Source organism: Trichosurus vulpecula, chromosome 1 (genome assembly GCF_011100635.1).
Source record: "Trichosurus vulpecula isolate mTriVul1 chromosome 1, mTriVul1.pri, whole genome shotgun sequence".
In the NCBI taxonomy this organism is placed as follows: Eukaryota; Metazoa; Chordata; class Mammalia; order Diprotodontia; family Phalangeridae; genus Trichosurus; species Trichosurus vulpecula.
In genome coordinates this window covers 56702268-56721548 of record NC_050573.1, presented here as the reverse complement: position 1 = coordinate 56721548, position 19281 = coordinate 56702268, and the positions used below count along the sequence as shown (strand labels likewise).

General features: G+C 40.2%; 1 protein-coding gene across 3 annotated transcripts in view; it reads right to left on the bottom strand.

Annotated features, from left to right (window-relative positions):
• SLC25A42 (solute carrier family 25 member 42) overlaps positions 1-18747 on the bottom strand; it is a 63573-nt gene extending 44826 nt beyond the window's left edge. For 2 of the 3 annotated variants that reach the window (XM_036759899.1, XM_036759909.1), the window contains exon 1: positions 18590-18709. The gene's annotated coding sequence lies outside the window, so the exon portion shown is untranslated. Of the gene's footprint in view, positions 1-18589 lie in introns of all 3 variants that reach the window. The other variant, XM_036759890.1, reaches the window with a different exon arrangement.
• Between the last annotated feature and the right edge of the window lie 534 nt (positions 18748-19281).

Below are 19281 nucleotides of genomic sequence, written 5' to 3'. Positions count from 1 at the left end.
CAGGCACTGTGGAGTATTAGAGCTTGGTCAGACATCGAAGATGACCTTGGGGTCATCCACTGCATCCACTTTGATGACTCAGAAGAAAGACTGAGGCTGACAACTTTGTGCAACTCTACCTCACTAAAATCCAATTCACATGCAAGTCAAGACATCACCCATGATGTCATTGGTCCTCTTCAAAGTGAAGGACAAAACAACAACATTCAATTCACTCTAGATAGTGAAGTCTTTAAAAGATCTTAGTATTTCTTCTCAGTATTAGTATTTTTGTCTTCTCTTCAATAAACACACGAATCAGGCTTTCAAAGAATTAGTCTTTCAGCTTCTCTCAAGCATTTCCTTATAGGATTTCCTCATAAAATGCACAAGGTGGTTCTCACAAGGAAAAAGTTTATTCTCACGGTCTTTCTCTCTGTTCTCTCCACAGATGTTCGTAGATCCTCAAGTTCACAGGTATCACACAGATATTGTCACACAGATATTTTTCAATTGACTTTTTCAAACTGCTGAAACAAATTCTTTAACAAATTCTCTTTATGAGGTTTCTTTTTAACATATTACAACAATTCTAAAGAGGAGGCAGTTTCACACTGCTGTTCTCTGTGTGTTTTCCATGGATTCCTCATAGATCCTCATGTATCTCTGATAAAACATTCACTTTTCCCTGACTCTTTAAGGAGCCATTTTCTCAACTGACTTCAAATTGTCAGCACAAACTGCTTTTTTTCCTCAGCGTTTTCTCTGGCTCTTAAAGCAACAGTCATAACATCTACAGTATCTCACAACTGAAATAATATCTATGGTATAACACAATTGAAACAAGAGTTACATGTGTCCCCAAAGCCAAAAACATTCAATTTCCTGAAAAAATTTCCCCAACTGTAAAATGGGGATAATAATAGCCCCTACATCCCAGTTGTTGTTGTGAGGATCAAATGAGATAACATTTACAAAGCACTTAGAACACAGTATGGACTTAATAAAGGCTTGTTTCCTTCCTTTCTATATTACACCATTTTGTACACTTGTTAATTTCAAATTTAGGACTTGACTAAATGGATTCTTATTGTTATAAAAGTTTCACATGTCTTTCTAAGGATATTTTAGCTCATAGAAGGCATGTCCTGTATTTTTTTTTTAAAGAGCTTAGCCAATTCATGCTTTATTATGGTTTGTTTTTGTTTTTGGCAGGGCAATTGGGGTTAAGTGACTTGCCCAAGGTCACACAGCTAGTATGTGTGCCAAGTGTCTGAGGTCAGATTTGAACTCAGGTTCTTCTGACTCCTGGGCCAGTGCCCTACTCATTGTGCCACCTAGCTGCCCCCTGTACTTCTTTTATATTCCTTTCAGTGACTAAGGCATGTGCTGAGAGAGTATTCTAACAAGTGTTCATCCAATACTTGTTGAATTAAGAGTATAACTAGAAGTCTGTAGTCAATAAACATTTAATAAAGGAACAGGAAAGCCTAGTAAAATACTCTGATTTTTTCAACCATTATTTCCTACCTATAGAAAAAGGATGAAGAAGAAGATCACCAGGAAGCCCAGACCTCTGATGCGGAATTCTTCAGCTAAGGCAACCCATGAAACAAAAAAAAAATAAAACTATCCCCCAGTCCACAGAGGTTCTCTTCTGCTTCTGCAATGGCAGAAAAAGTGAAAAGAATTTTAAAGAATCATGTAGTTTTCAGTTCATCTGTAAACATCACCTTAGCTACTGCTACTCTAAATGTGAGATCCCTGTCCACTAACTGATAAGTAATCAATCATATTATGTTGGGTAACTGAGTCATGTCAATATTTATATTCATGTTATAAATGTTTTTATTTTATTTATCTCAATTACATGTAAAAACAATTGTTAACATTTCATTTTTTATAATTTTTGAATTCCAAATTCCTGCCCTCCTTCCCTACTTCCCTCCTTGAGAAGGTAAGCACTTATACATACGGAGTCATGCAAAATATATTTCCATATTAACCATGTTGCAAAAGAGAACACAGACCAAAACAACAAGAAGAAAGCAAAATAAAGTAAGAGAAGTATGCTTCGATCGGCATTAAGACTTCCATCAGTTCCTTCTCTAGAGGTGAATAGTATTTCTCATTGTAAGTCCTTTGGAATTGTCTTAGATTATTATATTGCTGAGAATATCTAAGTCATTCACAGTTGATCATCGTACAATATTGCTGTTACTATGTACAATGTTCTCCTGGTCAACTCAATTCACTTTGCATCAGTTCATATAAATGTTCCCAGGTTTTTCTGAAACCATCCTGCTCGCCATTTCTAATAGCAAATAGTGTTCCACTACAATCATATACCATAACTTGTTCAGCCAATTGATGGGCATCCCTTCAATTTCCAATTCTTTGCCAATATATACCAATATATAAAAAGAACTGCTATAAATATTTTTGTACATAAAGGACCTCTTCCTTTCTCTTTTGTCACTTTGGGACACAGACCTAGTACTGGTATTGTTGGGTCAAAGGACAAACAGTTTTATAGCACATTGGGCATAGTTTCAAATTGTTCTCCAAAACGGATCAGTTTATAACTCCACCAACAGTTCCTTAGCATTCCAATTTTTCCATATCCCTTCCAGCATTTGTCATTTTCCTTTTCTGTCATATTAGACAATTATGAGTAAGGTAGTACCTTCAAATTCTTTTAATCTGCATTTTTCCAGTGATTTGGAGCATTTTTTCATATGACTATGGATAGTTTTGATTTCTTCTTCTGAAAACTACCTGTTCAGATCCTTTGACCACTTATTAATTAGGGAATAACTTGAATTCTTATAAATTTGACTCAGTTCTCTATATATTTGAAAAATGAGGCCCTTATCAGAGAAACCTGCTGTAAAATTTTCCCCCAGTTTCCTGCTTTCCTTCTAATCTTGATGGTATTCATTTTGTTTGTGCAAACCCTTTGTGATTTAATGTAATCAAAATTATTCATTTTACAACCCACAATGTTCTCTATCTTTTGTTTAGTCATAAATTCTTCCCTTACCCATAGATATAACAGGTAAACTATTCCTAACCTGCTTATGATATCATTTCTAAATCATGCACCCATTTTGACCTTATCTTAGTACACAATGTGAGATATTTTTTATATTTGTGCTATAATTAAAAGGAGATCAAATCCAAATGGAAGAATGGCTTACAGACCCTGCCTGAAGAGACAAATAATGAAGGTGGAGAGTGGGGAGAGTGAGGCCAAGATGGCAGTGATAGGAAGCAATACAGTAAGCTCTTCTTCACAAGCTCCTCCTAACAGATTTAGAAAAAGCACCCAAATGGAGGGGCAGAGTCAAGATGGCGGCTGGAAAGCAGGGACTAGTGTAAGCTCCCCACCGAGCCCCTCCAAAAACCTATAAAAAATGGCTCTGAACCAATTCTAGAACTGCAGGACCCACAAAATAGCAGAAGGAAGCAGGGCTCCAGCCCAGAACAGCCTGGATGGTCTCTGGGTGAGGTCTATCCCGCACAGAGCTGGGAGCGGAGGGGAGCCGAGCCCAGCATGGGCTGCACGGACCAACCAGACCAGGAGTTGGGCGGAGCGGGGACCTAGCACCCTGAATCAGTGAGCTGCAGCAGTTACCAGACTTCCCAACCCACAAACACCAAAGACAACAGAGAAGGTTAGTGGGAAAAGCTGCTGGGGACAGAGTTATAAAGGAGTTCAGGTTTGGCCACCAACCCGGGGGCGGGGAGGTGGGGCAGCTACAGAACTACAGCTGCAGTTGCTTCCAGTCCCAGGCCCACCTGGTGGGAGGAATTAAGTGGCGGATCAGAGCAAGAGTGAAGAGCCTGCAGAAGATCTAAGTCCAGTCCGGGTTGGGGGTTCTTGGGGAAGGAGGAGTGCTGGTGTGGCAGAACTGGTGCATCCCCCCAGGCGAGGAACATAGTTCTCTAAACTCTACAAGCAGTCATACCCCACTGAAAAACTCAAGGGTCAAGTTAGTTGGCTGGGAATATGGCCAGGCAGCGAAAATGCACCCAGATTCAGTCTCAGACTCCGGAATCTTTCTTTGGTGACAAAGAAGACCAAAACATACAGCCAGAAGAAGTCAACAAAGTCAAAGAGCCTACAACAAAAGCCTCCAAGAAAAACATGAACTGGTCTCAGGCCATGGAAGAGCTCAAAAAGGATTTAGAAAAGCAAGTTAGAGAAGTAGAGGAAAAGTTGGAAAGAGAAATGAGAAGGATGTGAGAAAACCATGAAAAACAAGTCAATGCCTTGCTAAAGGGGACCCAAAAAAATACCAAAAAATATACTGAAGAAAACAACACCTTAAAAAAATAGACTAACTCAAATGGCAAAAGAGCTCCAAAAAGCCAATGAGGAGAAGAATGCCTTGAAAGGCAGAATTAGCCAAATGGAAAAGGAAGTCCAAAAGACCACTGAAGAAAATACTACCTTAAAAATTAGACTGGACCAAGTGGAAGCTAGTGACTTTATGAGAAATCAAGATATTATAAAACAGAACCAAAGGAATGAAAAAATGGAAGACAATGTGAAATATCTCATTGGAAAAACCACTGACCTGGAAAATAGATCCAGGAGAGATAATTTTAAAATTATTGGACTACTTGAAAGCCATGATCAAAAAAAGAACCTAGATATCATCTTTCAAGAAATTATCAAGGAGAACCGCCTTGATATTCTAGAGCCACAGGGCAAAATAGAAATTGAAAGAATCCACTGATCGCCTCCTCAAAAAGATCCCCAAAAGAAAACTCCTAGGAATATTGTCACCAAATTCCAGAGCTCCCAGGTCAAGGAGAAAAGATTGCAAGCAGCAGAAAGAAACAATTTGAGTATTGTGGAAACACAATCAGAATAACCCAAGATCTAGCAGCTTCTACATTAAGAGATCGAAGGGCTTGGAATACGATATTCCGGAGGTCAACGGAGCTTGGATTAAAACCTAGAATCACCTACCCAGCAAAACTGAGTATCATGCTCCAAGGCAAAATTTGGACTTTCAATAAAATAGAGGACTTTCAAGATTTCTCAGTGAAAAGAGCAGAGCTGAATAGAAAATTTGACTTTCAAACACAAGAATCAAGAGAAGCATGAAAAGGTAATCAAGAAAAAGAACAAGAAAAAGAAATTGCAAGGGACTTACTAAAGGTGAACTGTTTTGTTTACATTCCTATGTGGAAAGATGATGTGTATGATTCATGAGACCTCAGTATTAGGGTAGCTGAAGGGAATATGCATGTATATATGTATGTGTGTGTAATATGTATATACATATACATATATCTTTATATATATATGTATATGTGAGTGTGTATATATGCATATATGTATGTGTATATATATATATAGAGAGAGAGAGAGAGCGGGCACAGGGTGAGTTGAAGATGAAGGGAAGATATCTAAAAGAAATAAAATCAAATTAAGGGATAAGAGAGGAATATATAGAGGGAGGGAGATAAGGAGAGACAGAATGGGGTAAATTATCTCCCATAAAAGTGGCAAGAAAAAGCAGTTCTGTAGGAAGAGAAGAGAAGGCAGGTGAGGGAGAATGAGTGAATCTTGCTCTCATCAAATTTGACCTGAGGAGGGAATACCATACACATTCATTTGGGTATCTTACCCCACAGGAAAAAAGGAGGAAGAAGATTAAAAAAAAAGAGGGGGTATGATAGAAGGGAGGGCAGATGAGGATGGAGGTAATAAAAAACAAACACTTTCGAAAGGGGACAGGGCCAAGGGAGAAAATTCAATACAGAGATAGGTTAGGAAGGAGCAAAATATACTGAGTCTTTCACAACACGAGTATTGTGGAAGGGTTATACATAATGATACGCATGTGGCCTATGTTGAATTGCTTGACTTCTTAGGGAGGGTGGATGGGAAGGGAAGAGGGGAGAGAATTTGGAACTCAAAGTTTTAAAAACAGATGTTCAAAAACAAAAAAAAAAATGTTTTTGCATGCAACTAGAAAATAAGATACACAGGCAATGGGGCATAGAAATTTATCTTGCCCTACAAGAAAGGAAGGGTAAAGGGGATGGGAGGGGAGGGGGGTGACAGAAAGGAGGGCTGACTGAGGAACAGGGCAACCAGAATATACACCATCTTGGAGTGGGGAGGAGGGTAGAAATGGGGAGAAAATTTGTAATTCAAACTCTTGTGAAAATCGATGCTGAAAACTAAATAAAAAAAAAAAAAAAGAAAAAGCACCCGATAAAATTCTGATAAGGAAATTTTTAAAAAGTCCAGATTTGACAGCTACCACTAAAAAGGAGTAGATAATTTGTAATATTATATTCCAGAAAGCAAAGAATAATTTATCCAGCAAAACTGAGTAATGCTACGGGGCATGAGGTGGAATAGACCTTTAATAAAATAGAGGACTTCTATGACATCCTGATGAAATGACTAGCACCATGGAGAAACTCAAGTACAAATAGAGGAATAAAGAGAAATATAAAAAGGTAAACATAAATGAACAGTGATAAAGGATTTAATAGGGACAAACTGCTCACATTAATACATTAAGAAGTGATACATGCATCCCTCTGAATCCTATCATCATCAGGGTCATAGAGGTAGTCCAATTAGACAAGGCCTGGCTTGACAATGTTAAGAATTAAAAGAAAGGGGAAGAGAAATGGAGGATGGGGGTGGGAAGGGAAAGGAAGGTTAGGTAAAATAATCTCACATAATAAGGGTGCATAAATAGCCATTTATACCATCAAGGAGGAGAGAGCAAGGGGAGTGGCTGACACTTGAACCTCATTCTTATCTGAACTGGTCAAAAGATAGAAGAATACACACACAGTTGGAGATAGAAATACATTTCACTGAACAGTGAAACAGAAGGGAAAAGGGGGAAAAGGCAAGGGGAACTGGGAATTAGAGAATAGATTAAGGGAGGGATCAGTCCTAAGGAAAACAAGTTCTAAGGATGTCCAAAATATTTATAGCTCTTTTTGAGGTGGCAAAAAATGGGAATCTGAGGGATTGCCCACAAATTAGGGAATGGATAAACAAATTATGGTATATAAAGATAATGGAATACTATTGTGCTGAACTTTTCACAGTGAAATAATGACCAACCACAATTCCAGAGGGCTCATGATGAAACATGCTATTTATCTGCTGAGAGAGAAGTGACGGATCCAGAGCACAGATTAAGATTTTTTTTTTTACACATGACCAATGAGAAATTTTGTTTTGCATGACTATACATGATTGAAACAGGGATTTTGTTATTCCTGTTTTCTCAATTAATGGGTTGGGGGTGGGAGGAGGGAACTGAAAGAGAGGCTAATCTTTGTTTAAAAATTATATATACATATATATGTATGTATGTGTGTATATATATAATTAAAAAGAAAAGAATAAAGGTTATTTCTATTATGTGTCCAAAGATAACAAGGAATATTTCATGAAACATCTGGTCCTCTTGTGCTCATGATAAGCATTTGCAGAGAGACCACTATGAAAATAATTATACCTTATATACCAACATCTCTTGTGGAAGATGAAGAAGTAAAGAAAGGCTCCAAGGAACTTTACAAGATCATACAAATTAAATCAACATATATTTTAATATTCAGCAATTTCAATGCAAAGGTTAAGACAGGAGAGGATGGTAGAGGATACAGGAGGATACATTAGGCACATTAGATACATTAGACAACACAGTTTAGGACTTAGAAATGAGAAAGACTAAAAGCTTTAAAACTATGCAAGAAACCCTCACACCAGCATATAACAAATATTACAAATATTCACAAAGAGAATTTAAAGGACTAGACATGGCAAGTACCCAATAATATCACAAAACAATCAGAGGGGAAATATTAGCTACGAATTATATCCAAATTAGCTGTCAATGTAAAGTCAGACTACCTACTTCTTAGAGCAAAAATCAAAACTAGAAGAATAAAAATGAGAAAATATTACTCAAATGAAACAATATTAATCCGAACTAAACATATTACAAACCAAAAGTACCATAAATATTCAGAAAAATGCCAACTCATTATAATAAGCTGAAGGATTCAATGTCACAGCACATACAAATCTCCAGCTTCCTCAGGAAGCCAGGTTATCTGAAATACCGTGCCCTTGGTGTGTGAATGATGGAGGTGGAGGTATATCAGAATAATGATAGCTGGTATTTTATATGGAGCTTTACAGTTTACAAAATGATTTCCTCAGGAAACTAAAAAATAGGTAGTGTTTATTATTATGACCACTTTAAAGAAGAGAACAATGATTTTGTCTCAGAATAAATGACTTGCCCAAGGCCATAGAGCTAGTAAATGGAGGAACTAGAACAGAACTCAAATCCCTGTGCCCCTCATCAGTATCACCATTTCTACTCACAAAGAACAAGGGGAAAATATTTCCAGAATCAGGAAAGCAATTTTACGGTTGATAGATTTTTATAGGTTGGTGGTGAAATTGATCCAGAAACTACTCTATAAAAGAAAGCCAATAAACATCCTATCTCACTGATAATTTATGTTTTCTTTTTTTAGGAACAAAACTTGGGAGATTCAAAATACTCAATCTCTTCATTCAACTGTTTCTGGCTCAAGCACTAAGAACAGTTTTCCCTAGCTAAATGTGTAGCTTGTTTTAATGTGTGGATTTTCAAGAGGTAGGACCCAGTTAGATATCATGTTCCAGTAGTACAGCTTTGGAAGACACAGGGGTCACCTTCACACCATATTATCAAGAGAACGTCAACCGAATAGCACTTCCAACTATTGGACATCCAAGGGGGAATCCTAGCTAAGTTCAGATATGTTTATGTCCAAAAGGCTGGTCATCAGGTGATGAATTTTCTCAGCTACTGCAACTCATAAACCCTCTTCTTAGCTACACAAGAGTTGCAGTGTGCTCTAGGGGAAGTAGTACCCACGACCAATAAAATTATGGATTTTTAAAGTACCAAAGACAATCATAAGATGTAACTCTATCCTGCAGATAAGGAATATGTGCTCTTGAGCCCATTCACCTCCACATCCTAGTTATTTTCTTAAGATGTTTAATCAATCAAGCTACTATGTGCCAGGTACTGTGCTAAGCATTGGGGATACAAAGAAGGCTAACAGTCCCTGCCCTATAGTAATTGACATTCAAACAAGAGAGACAATGTATACATGCAAGTTTATAAAGAATATACATGGAATGAATATGAGTTAGTTTGAGGACGGAGGGCATAGCGGCTCTGGGGTCAGGAAAGGCTTTGTGTGACCTTGGCGAGGCACTTAACCTTGGTTACGTGACTAGGATTCAGTTCACTCTTCTGTAAAGTGGTGGAGGGGAGGGGTTGGACTAGATGGGTCTCTGAGGTCTCTTTCAGCACTCTATCTATAACCCTATGAAGAAGGCAGTCCCTTTGAGTTGAGTCTTTAAGAAACCAGGGATTCTAAGAACTATCTTGAAACCTATAATCTAGTAATGCCACATTACTCTGGTCTATACTCTGATATTGTTGAATATTCTTGAATTTAATGTTACTAACAGATGGCTATTATTTATGTTGGCATAACTGAAAATACTCAAATAGTCCTCCCTGTCCCCAATCCCTTTTCTGTCTCTTCAGAGGCAGGATTACTGCAAATGCCTTCTGCTTCTGTTTCCATCTCCTTCCATATATCCTTAACATAAATGATATAATCTTCTTAAAGTGCCATTTTCATCTAAATTTCCTCCCAGCTTTAAAAATCTATGATTATGTTACTCCCCAACTCAAGGATCAATAATGGCTCCCTAGAGTCCATAGGAGTGGTCTTCACGTGACATGCCTCAGAAGGTAAGAGGACGATGTGAAGAATCCCATGGAGCTTTTTTCCAAAACAAGCCCTTGATGAATTAATACCAACACTCTCAAGCTCTGAGGCCCTGTGCCCTCTCTCTCTCTGGTACTGGCAACTTAGGATAGTTATAACCTAACATATTCACATCCTACACTCCTGATCATTTTGTGACTATGATTACTCCACCTTACCCTTTTTTCATTTTTTGGCAAGACACAGTGACCTGCAGAGGCTGAGTAGGTATAGATGGACTGTCATCTGCATCACTGATCTTAATACATTAGAAGGAATTAGGTAGCACAGTGAATAAAATAGTGAACTGGTCAGGAAGACCAGTTCAAATCCTACCTCAGACACAAGACCCTGGGCAAGTCACTTAACCTCCCTTAATGTCGAATGAGATAACAGCAGCACCTACTTCACAGTGTGAGTTGGGCAACACTATTCCTTTTCCACATGGCCCTATTTCTGTCAAGGGCACCTTCATTTTTCCAGTCACCCAGGTTCAAAACCTTGGTGAATAACTATCAATCCCTACAAGCCTCAAATTTCTCATCTATAAAATAGAGATAATATTACCTGCCAGGGTTATGAGACTCAAATGAGACCATGTCTGTAAAGTGCTTTGTAAATTTAAAAAGGCTATGTAAATATCAGTTATCATTGCAATGACTTCCTAATGTGACTGCCAGATGTCAGTTCCTTCCCCCACCCCCACCCCCGCCACCCAATACATTCTGTACCATTTGATTTTGTCATTCCTTCCTTCCTTTAAAAACCGTTAGTGGCTCCTGGTCTTCCCAATTTAGCAGCAAGAGCCCTTCCAGCCCTAGGGCTGAAACACTAGATTCCAGTCTTGATTCTGCCATTAACTAGGTGTTTATGTGATTTTTGCCACGTACCTTTCTCTAGAAGCCTTAAATTCTACATTAGTGACATAAGAGAACACAGACTAGGCACTTTTACTCATTCAATAAGTTGCATGCAGATTCTCTTTATCAACTTGCTTTCTTATTTCACTTTTTGCATGCGGATTTCTTTCATTCTAAATAAACAGGATAATTATATAAAGGCCAAGAGGTAACTCGAGGCAAATACTGCCTATTCAGTACTGCCAGCAGAACACTGGGAATGTGACTCTTTATGAGGTTGCCGGATGGGAAAGAGTAGTTAGCCTGAGGAAAAGCAACACCTGATTGGCTGGCCATAAATGACTATATGTAAGTAGTGGGGGAAATTCATTCATTTACTCATATAGCCAACATTTATTAAGAACCTGTGGTGCACAAAATACCACACTCCAGGGAGTTGTATCAATTAGTAAAAATGGTTCAAGTGACAGAAGCAGATGTGCCCCACCCCATCCCCTTAGAGATATTAAGAAAGCATTTTAAAATTATGCAAGTCTGAAGTTTTGAGACTAATCCGAAAGAAAAAATTATCAATCTTCATCAATTTGGAAATGGTCGTTCCCCTCCATTGCCAATTCTTTGCCACCACTGAAAGAGTTGCTATAAAAATTTTTGTACACATAGGTCCTTTTCCTTTTTGTTTTTTTATCTCTTTGGGATACAGACCTAGTAGTGGTATCACTTGGTCAAAGGGTATGCATGGTTTTATAGCCCTTTGGGAAAAGTTCCAAATTGCTCTCCAGAATGGCTGAAATCGGTATACATCTTCACCAATAGTACATTATTAAGTGTTTCAATTTTCCCACATCTCCTCCAACATTTGTCATTTTCCTCTTCTGTCATCTTAGCCAATTCGACAAGTGTGAGGCAGTAATTCTGAGTTGTTTTAATCTGTACTTCTCATCAATAGTGATTTAGAGCATTTGTTTGTCATCTGCCTACAGGCAGCTTTGATTACTTTGTCTGAAAACTGCCCATTCATATCTTTGAGGAGTTCATCAACTGAGGAATGACTCTTATTTCTATAAATTTGACTCAGTTTTCTATATGTTTAAGAAATTGTCTTTATCAGAGAAACTCACTGTGAAAATTTTTTTTTCCACAGTAATGATTACCAACTATAGTCATAGGGTGAAGCTGTATACTGATTCAGCCATTCTGGAGAGCAATTTGGAACTATGCCCTAAGGGCTATAAAGCTATGCATACCCTTTGACCAAGCAATACCACTACTAGGTCTGTATCCCAAAGAGATAAAAAACAAAAAGGAAAAGGACCTTTGCCAGTGGTGGCAAAGAATTGGAAACTGAGGGGATGTCCATCAACTGGGGAATGGCTGAACAAGTTGTTGTATATAATTGTGATAGAATACTATTGTGCTTTAAGAAATAATGAGCAGCAGAACCAGAACATTATACACAACCACAGATATATGGATTCTGTGACGACTAACCATGATAGACGTCGCTCTTCTCAGCAATACAAGGTGCAAAGACAACTCCAAAGGACTCATGATGGAGAGAGCTATCTAAATCCAGAGAAAGAACTATGGAGTCTAAATGCAGATTGAGGCACACTGTTTGCTCTCCTTTTTTTTTTCTTTTGTTTTTTTTTTTTTTTGCTCTTTTGTTTTTGTTTCTTTTTTCTCATGAGTCATTCCATTGGTCGTAATTCTTTACAACTTGACCACTGTGTAAATAAGTGCAATGCGAAGTTATATGTAGAAGATATACTGAATTCCATGCCATCTTGGGGAGGCGGGGGGAAGAGGGGGGAAAAATCTGGAACTCAAAATTATGTGGAACTGAGTGTTGTAAACTAAAAACAAAAAACTTAATTATTAAAAAAAAAAAGAAATAATGAGCAGGATGCTCTCAGAAAAACATGGGAAGACTTACACGACTGATGCAAAGTGAAATGAGCAGAACCAGAAGAACATTACATGCAGTAACAGCAATACTGTATGATGATCTACCATAAATAACTTAGCTATTCTTGGCAATACAATGATCCAAAACAATTCTGTAGGACTTAAGATGAAAGGTGTTGTCCACCTCCAGAAAAAGAACTGAACACAGATCAAAGATACTTTTTCTTTTCTTTCTTTATTTTTCTTGGGGTTTTTTTGTCTGTTTTCTTTCACAGAATGATTTACATGTAAATGTGTTTTGCATGACTACACATGTATAACCTATATCAAATTGCTTGCCTTCTCAATGGGGAGGAAGGGAGAAAGGGAGGGAGGGAGAGAATTTGGAACTCAAAATTTGAAGAAAAAAAAGGATGTTAAATTATTTTTACATGTGATTGGGAAAAAACAAAATATTAAGTAAGATTTTAAAAAAGAATCAGGAAAAAAATTAAGTCTCACCTTTGACCAGCTGGAAAGGGAAATTCTTAAAGAATGTGTCCAAAGGCTGGTTTAGGAAAATGATTCTCCAAGGTTATGCTAAAGTTAAGTGATTAATGTTCTCTTTGAAGAAGCAAAGTGTTAACTGAACCTCATTCTGAATTTTGTACTATGTTTTATCTTATTGTGGAATTTTTCTATTGGATAAGAATGCTCTGTTCATTCAGAAATGGCTTGGAGGGAACGAGATTTTCACAGTCAACAGGTGGCTCTTTCCATCTGTGGTTCTCTCTCCTAAGCAGAAATGCCTGGATTAGAATAATGTGAATTAATAAGAATGTGCTGGTAGGCTTACGCCTAAAGCAGAATCCAGAATTTTCTTTCGCATTGTTCTCAAGCCTAGTAGAAGAGAGAAGATACTAGATGACTGCTTGTTAAGGGTCAATTAGGTGGCTGCTCTGTACCCTTCCAAGGCAAAAATAAGCCAATCATCTCAACCCTCAAGGAGCTTACTTACACAAGTAAACACAAAAGAATGTTGGTGGGGGAAGAGCACTAATCTAACAACTTGGAGGGTATATGAGAGATGTTTGGGGATTAGAATCTAGCAGTCTTGGCAATGTACTAGATAAATGGGAAGAGTGAGAGTACAGTCAAGGATTAATGACTTCGAGGTTGGAAAAAGTGGTGTTGCCCTTAACAGAAATAATGAGTTTAGGAAAGGGGAGAGGGGACTTCGGAAAAAGGTATGTTCTATTTTGGACAGGTTGAATTTGAGGTGTCTGTGAGACTTACAAGTAGAGAAATCCAACAGATTTAAGATCGGTACTTAGGAGAGAAAAGAAATGGGGCTAGTAGATATTTAGAATTGGAAAGCATCTCCATAGAAATAATAATTGAACTCATGTTGAATTGATGAGATCACCAAAAGTATGGAGAGAAGAAGAGGGTACAGGGCAGAGTATTAGAGGACACTCATGGTGAGGGAAGGACAAAGACAGAAATCTAGTAAAGGAGACTTAGGAGGATTGATCAGACTGAAGGAAAGAAAACCAGGAGAGAGCAATGTCACAAAAACCCAGAGAGGAATTATTATCTAGGAGGAGGTGAGCTAATAAAAGCTACAGGTTTTAACAATTAAGAAATCATTGGTAACCTTGTAAAGAGCAGGTTCAACCAATAAGAACATCCTATGCCAGACTGAATAGGGTTGAGTAGTGAGATAAAAGGACCCAAAGCAGTGAGTGTAGTCAGCTTTTTCTAGGAATTTGGCTTGAGGGAATGGCAAAGTCTAGTGAAAGTTTATTAAGGATAAAGGAGATCTATTTTGTAGGAAGCAGAGAATAAGGCAGGATAAAGAAAGATTGAAGATTAGAAACAGAAAGTGGATGATTGAAGGGGCAAGCTACCAGAGGAAACCAGAAGGGACAGGATCAAGGAAACAGGTAAGACTAGCCTCAGAAGAAAGGACTACTTCCTTACTCCAAGACTGGAGCAAAGCAGGATAGAACAGGGGATGATGCCAAGGGGATATTAGGTAGGGAACTAGAGAGGAGTTCACAAGAGAAGGCTTCAATTTTCTTGGTAGAGTACATAATAAGGTCTTCTGCTACATGAAGGGTGGAAGGGGTATAGTAGGTGGCTTGAGGAAAAAAGGAGTTTAGAACAATTGGTCTGGGGAGTACCTGACAAGGGATAATCATGGAAAGGTAAAAGGAGCAGTGTGCAGCTGTGAGGGATCAGCTGAGACAAGATCAATTTGTAGTGGACTCAGCGTGCTTGTATGACTTCCTACAACATTATTCAGCAGCAAGTCGATAGAAGCAAAGGTGGGAGGTGGAATGGTGTAATTTAGGGTTGGGGTTTGGAAAAGGCTGAATGACAGGACTGGGGACAGGGAGAGATTCTAGGGTGGAAGATGAGTAAAGTTGGAATGACCATCTATAACACCAAGATTTTAAAGAGAGGAAAAGAAAGCCAAAGCAAGGCTGGGAAATCAGGGAGGTGAGATGAGGATGAGGGGTGAGGCAAAGGGAAAAGTGGAAGGAAAGAAGCATACAGTCAGAAGACAAATGTCAGCGTTCTGAGTCTTGGAGGTGGAGCACTTTTGTTTGATAAGATCAGGTGTCAGGCTTATGTGGGTGAGGTAGAATAAAAGTACAGGTCATAAAGTTGAAAAGGTTGATGAACTGGGAAGCCAGGGTACCTGAAGCCAGCTCTTTCAGTACCTGAGGATGTAGTTCACCTGGCACAAGAGACCTGAATTCATCAAGGACAAAGAGGTGTTCTCTTAGCATTATCTCCTTATTTATGTTAGTTATCAACTCCCCATTAGACATCTTTTGTTCTGTTATTTCCAGTTCAAAGGTTATACTCTTAGGCAAGTCAACAGAAGTAAAATAATAACTGAGTAGCTCTACTTTCTTTCTATTATCAGTTCTCATCCTCCTACCCAACCCTAGCAGTGGCTCTATTCTTTTTCTGATTTTCCTTTTCCCTAACATAGCTTTAACAAATATTCTTCTTGTCTCAGCTTTCCTCCACATCTGGCACGCATTATAAACTGAAGTGGTCTTGACACTACAGTACCAAACCATGATTTTGTATTCATTTTCTGTTATCTGGCCTTGCTTCTACCTTCTGAATATACATTGTTAAAAATTTACATCAGTTGGAGAGTTCTGTGTGTATCAACATTGTTTTTTTAAGACAATTCCTCTTTTCCCCTACATTGGTGCAGATCCAGCCTCTGTAACAGACTAGATGATTTTTTAATGCACAGAAGAGAACAGAAGACGACAAGCAGGAAATATTTGAAAATTACATGCTGAATTTATTGTGTATTTTAAAAGAAAAACAAGCTATACATAATAGAGATCCAAAGTTTCATGTACAACCCTCTTTTTCTGCCATTATGTATATGCAAATTCCCATGTCACTTGGTGATTATTAAGTTCAGAATAATAAAAAGTAAATTTTAAAAACATACTAGATGTGACCATGAGCAAAATACTTAACCTCTCAGTGCCTCAGGCAACTCTTAAGATTGCAGAGGAGTTGATGAGTTCCCTATCCAATAACATCATAGTTCCTGTGCAAAAAAAAAATAATGTCATTGTTCAGTCATGTCCAACTCTTCATGACCCATTTGGGGCTTTCCTGGCAAAATACCGGAGTGGTTTACCATTTCTTTCTCCAGTTCATTTTACAGGTGAAGAAACTGAGGCAAATATGGTTAAGTGACTTGCCCAGAGTCACACTGCTAGTGTTAGAGGGCAGTTGAATTGAAGTCTTCCTGCCTTCAAACCCAAATGCTTCTATTCACTGAGTCACCTAGACGCCTTAGCAAAAATAATAATGATAATACTGTATGGTAATCTTGCCTTATTAAAGTAGAAAAAAAGAAGAGGATTTAAGATGACTCCTCTTGAGGTGTTTCGGAAAGAATAATGGAGATAGGTTTAGATCCCAAAAGATCTGGGTTCAAATCTTAGCTCTACCACGTACTAGTTAGGTGTACTTAGGCAAATCACCTCCTTTGGGCCTCAGTTTCCTCAACAGATAATGAAGGATTTAGGCTAGATGACCTGTAAAGTCTCTTTCAGCTCTAAATCACACAATGACCCATTCAGATTTAGAGCTAGAGAGATTAAATGACTTGCCAAGGTCACACAGGTAATAAAAAAGAACTGGGATTTGAACTCTAGACAGTAAAGCCTCTACACACTAAAGACAGTAAATGACAGTAAAGCCATTTAATAACACAATTTACTTTACAATTCTGAATGTTATCATTTGCCTCTAAGACCTCACCTTGGTGCAGCATTTTTAGAAACGTCTGTCTCTACACTTCTCTCTTGGTTCTCAGAATAACTCAGTGAGATAGGTAGGGAAAACAGTATACCCCGAACTGTACAAAAAGGGGAAACTTAAGGGCCTTTCTTCAAGGCACAAAGGAAATTTCTGTCCCACTGCTTCTTCCATTAGCTCAAGTTAAAAGAATTCAGCAAACGTTCTTCAGTCAAATCTTCACAAGTGTAACTCAGCAAACAACACAGAGAAGGAGAAAGAGCTGATGTTCAATAACTGGATTCTTCAATAAATTTGAAGGATAGCTCAAAAGTGTGGGGGAAAAAACATTTCAAGGTGACCCAATGTACAGGTGGACAGAAAAGCCAGTGACATGATCTAAAGGAATACCCTTATACCACACCATTTGCCAGTAATGGATAAAGGAAAGTTAAAAGGAATGGTTTTCTTTCACCTTACAGGCCATGAAATGTAATCACTTCTTACTTAAAAAAAAAAAAAGTACTGCAGTAAATGTTGCTGAGCCCTAAACGATACGTACCTGTAAGTTAAAGATAGTCTAGAAGGGAAAAAAAAAATCAAGGAAAAAAAACTCTAGCTAGAGGACCACAGACCCAAAGTTTGGAGCAGGAAAGCAGTTAAGCAAAGTTGAAAAACCAAGGCTGAGGATACAAGTGTCCCTCACCTACCTACTCTAGGGAGTCACAAGGACAAAGTCCAGCCCATATTCAAAATTCAAATTCTGTCAGTACTAACAGTGGTCAGCAGCAATGAAATGACCTCTTCCCCCGGCCATGCCACCCCCAGTTCCACCTCCTATCATTTGCAGCTTTTCTCCCTGCCCCCCACCTTAGGATTTTATCAGTGGCCGTTAGCAGTTTTGCCCATCTCTTCTACTGAATGACAGTGACTGTGTGTGTGTGTGTGTGTGTGTGTGTGTGTAAGGGTGCAAGGGGGAGAAATGAAAAGGGGGTGGGGTGGGATGAAGACTGCCTTCCTCACTTCAGGGCATTTTTGGCAGTGGGTTAGGGCGGAAGGCGTAACTGCGAGCTTAGTACGGCGCCAGGCATATAATAGGTGCTTAATAAATGCTTCTTCGATTCCTGTCCCTTCCCAATAGGGCTAGAGATGTTTGAGGGCAGAGAGGTAACAAACGTAGGAGTCTGGGGTGGGGAAGGGGCAGCAACGCGGGGTAACAAGTGTGGATACTTGGAGGGGGGACTGTGGGGGGCAAAACACCTAGAAGTTGGGGAGGGAGGAAAAAGGGGGGCTAAGACAGTAGAGTCAGATTTTTGGAGGAGCGAGAGAGGAGAATGTGGCCATAGATCTGGATATCGGGGGGGAGGGAGAAAGAGGCTGCGAAGAGACAACATCTGGATGGGGGGGCAGGAGGGCCAAGAGACCTCCGTTAGGGGGAGAGCGGAGAGCGCAGACATCTGTTTGTACTTAATTATTGGGGGAGGGGGCGGAGGGAGGGGGCAGTCCACTCCGAGGTCTCGGGGCACTGACAGGCCGTCCCCTGGGCTGGCTCGGGAGAAGAGTAAGGGGAAGAGGGGCGTCACGGGAGCGCGGCGAGGGGGGAGCGCGCGCCGCTGTCAGGGAGGACGCGCCGCGCGCCACCTGCCTCGAGGGCGGAGGTGAGAGGAGACGCCGCGGCTCCCACCTCCCGCCCAAGGCCCAGGGCCGGCTCGGTACCTCACACTCACCTCGCGGCCGCTGCTCCCGCCGCCCCCTCGGCTTTCCTGGGCCTGTCACCCGCCTCAGGTCGCCAGACGCTCCCTCCGCCTCACTGGCCGGGACGCGCCGCCACAGCCATCCAGCCCAGCCCAGCCCGGCCCCGCCTCACGCACCCTGCGCTGGGGGCGGTGGTGGAAGAAGTGAAGGGGGAAGGGCTGCACCGCCCGGCGTTGCGATTTGCTGGCTCTCCCAGCCGAAGCCACCTATGAACCAATGAGAAAGCCTCACCAGCGGGGTGGGGCGTCGAGGTGGGGCTCGAGGCGGCAGCTCCCAGCTTGGGTGGGCGGGAACAAGGGAAGAGGGAGGTCATTGGTGGGAGAAGCGTGGACGGGCAGCCGGCCGTTAACCAATCGCCGCGCCGCGGGCGGGGCCACTAGCGGAGCGGCCCTGGGGTAGTGGGGAAAAGGTTAGCGGGGCCGCAGCTAGTACCGGGCAGCCCACGTGTGCAGGTATGCTGCGCGTTCGGCGCGCCAGCGGAGGATAGCTTCTGTCCTGTTCCGCGGAGACCGGCCCTGAGTCCTGCATGGTACCAGCCTCTGGGATTGTGCAGACCACAATGAAACAGCCCTTGGCCTCCAAGCGCCTCTGTTCTGCAGGGGGCATAATGAGTCAGAAGTAGCATGTTCCGACGCTTGGAGTTCTTGGCTTGGACTCAGGAAGA